Here is a 10902-nt window from a genome sequence, read left to right as displayed (position 1 = left end):
ATGTAAAAATACTCACAACTGTTATTTGAGATTTTTTACCTATTTAGCTATTGAAGGGATGTTATCAAAGCTAAGAACGAAGATATGTGAGTTTCAATGATGATTAGGAGGATGGCGTAATATCCTGCTAAAGGGCGAAATTATATATAACTTTATATATCTGAATTTAAAGTTTACTATAAAATTTTATAAAATGTTGAATTGAAGGAAACATTACTTGGGACCTCTTATTATTAACAATAAATATATATGCATATATATACATCCTGTGCAGAAGCATGCTAATAACACAAACTGCAAAAATATTGCCATTTGTTGGGAAAAAATCCAGCAGGGATGACAACACTGCCTCTCATTTTCTCTCTTTCAGCAAAGTGCGCAGCATCCAAACAATAACCGGCAGAGCAAAATCAATGTTTGGCGCGAAAAAGGACTATGAGTATCTTTGTTGGGTTCGGTAAGCAAAATAATTCTTTGACGCCACTCTTTGTGTGCACATGTAAACATCATAATGCCTATCCCCCGCTTTCGATGGAACTTTATTACCTTAAACAACAACAACAACAAGAGCATCACTCACAACGGTAATCATTGATAAAACTGCCATCGTTTGCTGCTGTGGACTCAGTTCGTTACGGACTTTCGACCGATGCAGACGCATCAAGCGTCAGCTGCCGGCAGCCAAACAAAACTCGCGACGGTCTACGAAAACCCCTCAAGTATGTGTGCGTGTGTGTGTGTGTGTGTTGCAAGCGATAGCTTAAAATTTCGCTGACTCGCGGCAATCGATTTGTGTTTATAGTAAAGCGGCTTACTTAATTAAAATACAAAAACAAAAAGAAATTGCGAACGACCAACTAAAGACGGAAGCGGCAATTTGCAATTCACAAAGCTGCAATTCACAGGCGGCATCTTATTCTCATTTAAAGCGGCATGTGGCTTGAGCGCCCGTTTTGTTTGACTGCCATAACCGGTTTGTTGTATTTATGACTTGCATTTATGTGGTTTTGTTGTTGTTGTGGGTCTTTAAAATAATTATCCGAAAAATCAATCGTTAAACGCTTTAATTTAAATAAACATACACACATAAAATTAAGTGTTGACTCAAACCTGACATATGAACTTTGTTTGAGTTTGTGGATGGAGGGGCGTATGAGTAACCTCGCATTTGTGTTTTACTAACCGAGTCTCGGCGTGATGAACAGCTGCTTATGGCAGTTCTAGTGAAGTATTAGCATTCAATAATATGCTTGCTGTGGTTTTGATGGCTCAATCATTTTTCGAATAAGTTAAGCGTTTACGAGATATTCATCGTCAAACAAAACACAGCACTAAATTTGAAAGAAGATTATGAGCTTTGCAATTTAAAATGATGTTTTTTTATTGAGTTATAAAATTCAAAAAAAAATAAATGTAGTTTTAAGCAAATAAGGAAGAGCTAATTTCGGATGTAGCCGAACATTTTACACTCTCACAAGGTCAAATAGTATACTCGTTTTAGATTTCTTTGTGGATCTTTCCGCCTTGTTCTATGTTGACCGATATTTTCGGTGAAAAGTCAACTATAGGCACTAGAGTCCACATATTCAGTACCTAGGGGCAGTTTTCGTTCCATTTCTTTTTGCTTTTCAAGGAAGCAATTTATGATATCTGATAATAAGAAAAAAATAGAAACCATTTGTCGTAGGACCTTCTCGCTATAATTAAGAGCTCATACTTGGAGAGTTTTTCTGAGATGTGTCTATCAATAAGTTTTTCAGAGTGCGAAGGAAAAGAAAACTTTAGGTTTTTGTTTACCCACCCTAATGTACATATGTATACAAAATACATACGCATATGTCTATACTCTCCGAAGAGTAAGTGCTTGCTATAATTAATCGTATTAACTCACATTTACCTACGGATTTATGTCATTTAATTTGAAACCGCATTTCTGTGGGAGTAGTGAATATGGGTAGACTTATAAATATACTATAAGAATTCCGTTGGAAAGAAGATTTAAACCAGAAATACAACGGAAATGCACTGAAGCAAAAACACGTTTTTGATCTAATTCCAACTTATTTCACTGGATTTGAAAATCCACACACCCACTCCACATAACCACCGTATGCCACAATATATCTAACCAAAGTTGTTAAATTCATTTAGTGATTACGAATAACATAATTCTACAGAACATCATTTGATGAAGGTGCATGCATCTTTAGTTTGTAAGAATATAATATTAACAAAAAGTTGAGAAATTGTGCTTAAGCTTTTTCAAATCTCCATAAACCACATAGTTTTATAAACTTTCTAAAGTTTTTTTTATAAAGTAAGGAGCAATTTGCGCAATTTTAGTTTGTTTTAATTAACTGAAAAATAACACTAACCATTTTGATATTTTTCATAAGTAATTTCTTATGGTTAATAATATTCAGAAGGTAAAAAATGGCAAAAAACAAAATTAAAAAGTTTTGGATAAGTTATGGTTGGTTCTTTCCTGTCTATTATCACATACCTCTAAGTCTGCTATTTTTTTCCAACTTTTAACACGAATAAATTATTATAAAAATAGCTTAAACAAGAAAAATCGATAACTTTGGTTGTACCGAAGCTATAATACCTTTCACAAATACAAAGGCTTCCATACAAGAACTTGATTTTGAATGAGCAGCTTCCATAAATACTTCTAATGCCTAACATATATCGAAGTTAAATTTTTTTCTTAGTTTTATATAATTATAATAACTAATAAAAAATAATATGCAATCCAAACCTCCAAACTCCCATCCGACTACCCACACCGACTTTCGCCCATTGAAAAAATATTTTGTAAAAAACTCAAAATATTTCGCTTTGCTTTTATTTATTATTTAATTAAAATAACAAAATGTTGGAGAAATAATTGTAATGATAACGAATTTAAGCTTATTCAAAATAGTTGATGTAAATAAATATAAAAATAAGTTCTAATATTATTAAAATAACTCATGAATTGATTTTAATAGAATCGACTTGTTGTTTGCAAGGTATTATAATTTTCTTTGGGCAGTTATCAGAGGATCTGAGCTCAAAAGTAAGCTGTTAAACAGGTCCTACTTGCGACCCGTGAGTTATTTCGTGTATGTTGCCGTCCCTATTTTTTGACTAATCAGCTTCTTCAGAGGGTTCGCCAATTGAAACTAATACAAATTAAATGACACCGGGAAGTAGCTTAGGCTTGGCCTATCTAATACTTTGCAGATGAGGTCACAATTAAAGCATTGCTGACTTTGGCATCCACCATAGTAAGTTCAAGAATATGATCGATATAAAATTTTCGCTTGGTAGCTGATAGCTTTGACGATATTGGTGAGAATTATTTAATTTAGTGTAATCGGCTCCCAAATCTTAAACGCGTTTTTCGCGAAACGCTGTTTTCAGATCCGTTCTACGAAACGGCTGGACGGATCGACTTGAAAATGTCACACAATCTTCTTAAACATATTCGTCAGATAATATGATTTTATTACAATTTCGATTTTTTTAAGCCACTCTGCAATGTATTTAAAATTTTTCAGAAAATAAACTGTTTTTTTGGAAAACCTCCATTTTGTTAAAAATAAAAATGTTGACTCTTCCTTCAACCCCTATCTGTATGCCTCTACCCTGACAATGAATTTTAATTGGTTATTATAAATATTATAAGTTATTTCGGTTCCGACAAAGGAGCAGCTTCTTAGAGAGAAAAGAACGTGGGAAAATTTCGGACCGATATCTTAAAAACTGAGAGACCAGTTCGCGTATATACTGACAGACGGGCGGGCTCAGCTCGTCATGCTGATCTTTTACATGTACATTTAATAGGGTTAAAATTTCAAGCTGTTATAACCCGTTAAAAACTCTTCAAAATGATTACTTAAAATATTGTGTTCCTTTATTATTAGTTTCATCAGGCCTCTCAAATAAAATGTATATCTCAAAAGTTCTTGTTTAAATTTGTACACCAATTCTGTAGGCATGGAAAAAATTTTCAAAAAGCAAACGTATGTTATGGAATCTAACGACGATTTATATTCAAAAACAAAGAACTTAGCTTACCAGATTTTGGAACTGGTGTACGAATTTTCGAAACAAATTGGCAACATTGTATTTTGCGCTCTCTTTTGCAACATTGTGCTCAGTGCGCCAAATTCCATTACATCTATGATAACAATGAATGAAGTGATGACAGAGAGCGTTTGTTCAAGCATATGATGGTAGCATCTTAACAAACACATGAGTATCCTACAATTGTTGTGTGTGTGTGTGTGTGTGCTGTGCGTTGTTGTAAACATCATAATGAGTTTTGTGAAGTAAGCAGAGCATGATGACGTTAATGCTACCAATACAACAACAACAAACACATGTGGTAAGCGATTGTGCGTGTGGGTGTGTATGTGTGCATTTCCGGCGCATCAGTCAGTCAGCTTCGTTGGCGGCAATCCGCGCTCATTGATAAAACTGCCAACGCTGGTTGCTGTGGACTCAGTTCGCCACGGACCACTGACGGATGCAGATGCATTCAGCGCCAGCTGTTGGCAGCCAAAACGCGATTAGCCGTTCCTCATGCAGATACACGCGTACGCCGCTTCTAATCGACAATAAATTGTTGCTGATTACTGGAATTTTTTTCGCACTTCTATCCGTTGCAAGTGTAAGTTTTTGTCGTGAGTGGCTTGTGCGTAGAAGCTTAATAATTTTGGCGAGTCATTGCGTTGTCGGTCTCTTTGCGTTTGGCGTCGCGCTGTCGATTAGTGAACTGCACGTCTCGAATGCGCGCCTTTCTTTGACAATGTAAATAAGTGAGCAAATCAGGCACACACACACATTTGCATATTTGTGATATGTATAAGTTTACAGAAAAGTGTTTGTGTAATTCGTTCGATGCGCTTGAAGCAACGCCTCCAACTGCAGTGCCGCCTGGAGAATGGCATTGTGTTGGTGTGAAGGCTTAACTTTGGCACAGGTTGCGCTTCGATTGCATTGTGCTGCCTTTAAAATGCCATTTGCATGTTTTTAGCGTGAAATATGGTAAAGTGTATGCATAGAATTGTGCATTTTATTGTAGGAATATTTTATTTTCTGTGCTTAAAAAATGTGGTAGCGGCGACGTTATGAGTTTTCAAAGTGAATTTTGTAACAGAAATCAAAGTTGAAAATTTTAGTAGGAGATTCGAAGCCTATTTAAGTGAAGAGCTATGCAAAATGAATTGAATGATTTTTTATGAGAAATAGCGTACCAGAAAGAAATATTTTTGCTGTTAAAACTCCAACCTACCAAAAGCGCCCCTAATTTTGTTTTCCTACTCCGGAAATAGCTGGAAAGCAAACGTCCAAATGTCTGTCAAATAACTTGGCAACGACAGGAAAGAATACATTTTACTTTAATGCTTTGTTCGAATAATTAGTTTAACTGCCATGGCGTATAAGTAACTTGCATTCACGTGGCGGTGTAATCTGCAGCTAGCAGAGATCGTCAAGTGGGGCGGGAGGGTTAGCTTAATAGAAGTGTGTAAATTATGGACTGGAATGCTACAAAAAAAATTAAATCTTTTAGTAAAGTATCTCCAGCGATTTGCATGGGTAATTTCAAAATATGTGTGCTATGGCGTATGAGTAACTTGTGTTCTTTGTTTTTTAGTTGCAAATGAGTGTCAAATTACTAATAGTTGAGTTCGACCATTAACAATAATACACTTCGAATATCCAATTTATAACTTTTTTCTGCGTATTAAGTAAAAAAAAAAATTCGATAAACTGAGTTATGCTTGTAGTTAAAATAGTAATTCACCGTTTTTCGAGGCTAGCTTCCAAAATCGAAATATGTGCCTTCGAATTTCGAAAAGAGGTTTGCAGATAAACATCAATATTTATTATAGCATATGAGCTATGTTTTTAGTGAATACTAGGATTGCAAGTCAAAAAACCTTTTCTTCGTTTCTGTCTTTTAAAAAATTTGCTTCTCCAATTTATATATAACATGCACAATTTGTTGTTGTTTGGTTTTTTCTATGCAAGTGAATGAAAAATACCATTTTTCTAGCTATGTATATCAGTTCACTTTCAGTTTTCTTTGAAAATATGGTAAGTTCGACCGCCATGTGATTAGAGCCACATATCATCATTATTGTAGCACTCAGCAATGAAAGTGAAAATAATAAAATCAGTGTTTATATTAAAAGGCCATGTCCACTTGTAAAATATAATAATAAACCGAAATGGGTACATGGCCTTTAATATAAGTTAAAATGATATCAAATTTGATAGTAATCCCATCACGACTTCGTCAAAAAATGATTGTTGAATTTGATCCTTGCAAGTTGCGAGAGTATAAAATGTTTGGTTACACCCGATCTTAACCTTTCCTTACTTGTTATAATTAAATGCTTTTAATTAAATTTACTTTTTCGTATTTCATCCACTCAACACTCTTTTTTTTTGTATGTGCTACTTACAGTCTAAAGCAAATTCATTTTTGTAATTTAAGTTAATTATTACATATGTATATATATATATATATATATATATAAATTTATGTCTATACATGTCTAACGTAAACTGCCAATCAAATAAAATAAAATAACGTAATTAAATTGCATTAATAAAACTCGTTTTGCGCTGTCCTGGAACAAATAAAATATGTATGTTTTTTTCCAAAAAATGTCAAATGTTCACTGACTACGATTTCTGATTAATAAATCGGGTACACCTTACTTTTCTTTTGAATTTATTATTTTGCCCACAAAATGTTTAAAATAATATTTTTGTTCAGATTGAGAGTACGTATATTTGGTTGCATTTATTTTTCATGTGCAATTCATTTCAATTAGATTTTGACATTTCGCAATAAAAATTGGATTACATAATGTATGGATAGAGCTATTTTCTACTGCGTTTAAAAATTAACTAGTGGACCGGACTAAACTGAGCGGGTACTCTTTAAATGGCTGAAACTCAAAAACTATTTGAGATATAAATTTTAAATTTTAGTATGTTATTTCTAAAGGTAAAAATTTCTATAATTTTCACACTAGGCACCCCTTAAATTATATCATTATAAACTATTCAATACTGTGAAATGGTATTTATAAACAAAGACGAAAACGTTATAGGCGGCATAAAAAGATTTTTCAAGATTTTTCTGTATTAAAACAGGACATCAAAATATGTAAATGTTTGATACAATTTTTCTATGAGTTGCTATTAAGCACAAATCAACATAAGATCAACATCTTTATAATAAACATATATATGTATATACAAGAAGACCCAGGCCACACCTTGCTGTGGCTAAGGTATAATTAAATTATATTTGAGTAAGCTGTTTAAGATAGTGAAATTATTATTATCGATATTAATTTCAGCATTTTTTGCTGTCAATATAGCCCGATGACACAGCCAGTTTTGATATAAGTAATTATTATATTTTGTTTGTCTGGAAAAATACTGCTAATTAATTACTCACTCTTCGCGATAATTTTAGTTAAATTACATGGTCAAATTGTTTATACTTCAATATCATTCATTATATAATACTTCATTATATTCCAATATGTTTAATTAAATAACATAAATATACACGACGTGTCAACAGAATTGTGTAATAAAAACAATAACATATCAGCAGTAAAAGAAAATGTCATTGACATTCAAAAATAATTTTTTTTTCCGATCGCCACCAAACCTTACAGGCCCTCGCTGGCCAACCGGAAGCTCCTCCGAAAAATTTAATTGAAATCGGTTCAGCCGTTTCGGAGTTTATTAGCAGCATACGTATGTACAAACTTTCTCTTTTATACATATATAACAACAATCAACGTTGATGATAAGTTTATTATTAATTACTAATTACTGAGGCCATTCATTTAAATAATAACTATCCTATCATTTAAGTTGGACCAAATTACATATATATGCCAACTTTCTTGAATATCAGTTGACTCGTTTTTGAGTTCATTCGGGATTTAAGATAATTAATGAGGTAGTTAAAGTAGATCATTCTTAATTTGTAACAATTATATTTTTAGTTGAATATTATTCTTTGCTGAGCTCAAATAGATTCGATGGTTTTCTCATTCTGCAATGGGGAACTGTAGGAATACGTGGCAACAGGACCATATCTCCATTAAATTTTTCGGTCATAGTGATTGCTTCAATTATATTTCCTGTCATCTTTTTGATTTGCCGCAATGCCTGGCGATGCAACTGCCAATGCTGTTTTCTGTTGTGATATTATAAATATTTTGCCGGTTCCACATGATATGTCCAAGAAAAAACCGTAACAAAAATCAGTATGATCCATATATGTATACCAAAATTACTGTACTCTGGCGGTAACCGTGTGCTGCTATTTTATTGTTTTAAAGTAATAAAATATTAAAATGATACTTACATGTTTTGACTTTTAATAAAGAAAAATAAAAAAGTATCCTAAGCTACCTCCCTACCAATTTTCAGTCAAATTGGTTCAGCCGTTCTTGAGTTGCAAATAGTGTAACTAACACGACTTTATTTTATATATATGTACGAGTACATATAGATGTAAGAAGTAAGCAAGTAAAATAAGTAGTTAATTAAATTAAAAATAAGACAACGACAATTTATGTCTGCATCCTTTCTTTCTCATACAAATTATTTATTAATGATGTTATATATTTATTAAAAAATAATAAAATCAAAATTACATAGCCATAGTTTCAAAAATTTTCAAATAATTATTCATTGTTACGTAATGAATAAGAAATAATAATCATGCAAAGAATTTAATTTCAAAATTATTTATGCTGCAAAATATTACATTCTGTAATGTAATAAAATTTCTTTAAGATCAATACACAAACAAATATACGTGTGGTGCTAAAAATATGTGAAATTCATAAACAATTGTGAAAGTCAGGCGCCTTCATCGAGTGAGTAGAATTAAAATTCATGCAAACCTAAATGTAAATACTTGAGTAAAATCCAAGTGAAGCAGACAAACAAGAAGACAATAAAAATGCATACAAGTTGCCGTTATTCCCTGCATTTTGCAGCCGCTTGTTTGCTGTTGCTTCCGAACTAGCACAACGAGTTAACTGCAAAAATGTCATAAATTATAAACCATAAAGTCGAGAGTGGTTTACCAACTATATATAGGGTGTTTTTTGAGTGCAAAAGTTTGATTAAAATAAATCACAGGAAATTGAATGAAGAGCTCAATATTATTGCAATTCGCTCGTTAAATAGAAATTTGGCAGATGGTAGGCCATGACTGCCCCTTATGAGAACCATGCTGGGAATTTAAACCCAATAGCCTCTTAGCTCGCCACAATATGCCGACTACTGATGTTCTACAATTTAATTGGATTTTGAAGTTATTTTTTCCGGTGTAAGCCCCTGCATGTTGTTTTGCTAAATTATGTGGATGTCAAACGTCAAACTCTTGTATATACTATGACAGCTGGTTTGATATCTATGCTTGTTGCAAATTTTGCGCTTCTAAAACGACACTCTATATCTTTGTTAGCGCCGATAGATGGACTAAACATTTTTTTTAGTGGAATTTTACTTTTTAAATATTTCAGGAGGAGAAAATACTAATTTGACATATTTTATAAGGGCTATAAATGTAACTAACGATCACAGTATATATTTAACTCACATTGGTAGGAAGATGAGGAACTTGTCACTTTATTGGCTAAGGAAGTATATTAAAAACAAAATTATTTCGTAATATATCTATATGCATACAAACACTGAATTCTCTTTCAAAGCAATTTGTTGTTTTTATTTTAGTTATTATCTTTTAGGTAACACCTTTTTTATCGAACACTTTTGTCAGCATTTTTCCTACAATTTTTCTTTTGATACTAACCACAGTGGTTTTCTGTTTTCTCACTTATGCACATTGACTTTGGCATGAAATTATTGTCTATTGCATTGTACGCTAAATTGAGTGCTATTAATGGTTAAAATGAGATACATTTTCTTAATTCCTCAATACGTCGTCTTTTGAAACATTGTATGTGTAGTTGCTAGTTATAAATATATGAGCGAAATTTCTGAGAATATCTCATAAAAACACCTATTTCTTCCAGTAATAATCTGATAACTTGCCATATTGAATTACGAGCCGCCGTTAGCCAGTTCAAGTCGTAATTCGATTTAACATATTACGATTAAGTTAGCTAGTCTCGGACATTGACATTTCCGTTAGGTTGCAAGCGGCAGTTAAAATGCTTATGGATGATAGATCAGTTTCTTCTGACTTTGCGCTGTTTCATTTTTTATTGAAAGAAAGAAAGGAGTCCAAAGAACAACTACAAGTAAAAGTCCTTCTTTAGCGAGATAGTGGTTTACCTAAAGTTTTGGCTTGCACTTCGGTTATATTTACTTTCAAAAAACAACATGACTGCTTGCATTTCGTTGGTTATACGCTGCCTCAGTACACATGTACTGATAAGATGATTTTAACAGATTCATACGCTCGTACATGCCTTGTAGGAAAAAATTGGTTAGAACTAGTATTTTTCATTGGCATTTTAATTGAACATTTTACATCCAAACTGTGTTAACACACGCCGCGAAGCTTGTAATACCCATTTGGAAACTATATACAAGTATAATACATAAATGATGAGCGTGACGAGCTGCGTTAACCATGTCTCTCAGTTTTTGGGATATCGTACTGAAATTTTACACACCTCATTTTCTCATCAAATCCTTGTACTGAAAACTTGTTTATTTGACAAGGCATCGTCACGAAATTTGGCATGAATAATATAACTCAAAGCAATGATATTATATTAGAAGAAATTGTTTAGATCGGACTACTTGAAAAGTTGTAATCCGATTTGGACAGTTTTGGGTCATAACATAGGAATGTCAGGGTTATGTGATATACCGAATTTGGTATTT

General features: G+C 32.8%; 1 protein-coding gene across 2 annotated transcripts in view; it reads left to right on the top strand.

The window, feature by feature from the left end:
• Window positions 1-642: 642 nt before the first annotated feature.
• Window positions 643-10902, top strand: part of Rh7 (Rhodopsin 7) — a 76047-nt gene continuing 65787 nt past the window's right edge. Inside the window, exon 1 of one of the 2 annotated variants that reach the window (XM_036363060.2) lies at window positions 643-973. The gene's annotated coding sequence lies outside the window, so the exon portion shown is untranslated. Of the gene's footprint in view, window positions 974-4322; window positions 5038-10902 lie in introns of those variants that run through there. The other variant, XM_036363054.2, reaches the window with a different exon arrangement.

This window comes from Bactrocera oleae, chromosome 6, assembly GCF_042242935.1.
Source record: "Bactrocera oleae isolate idBacOlea1 chromosome 6, idBacOlea1, whole genome shotgun sequence".
NCBI lineage: Eukaryota > Metazoa > Arthropoda > Insecta > Diptera > Tephritidae > Bactrocera > Bactrocera oleae.
The sequence above is the reverse complement of the archived record's forward strand: the minus strand, read 5'-3'. Positions and strand labels throughout refer to the sequence as shown.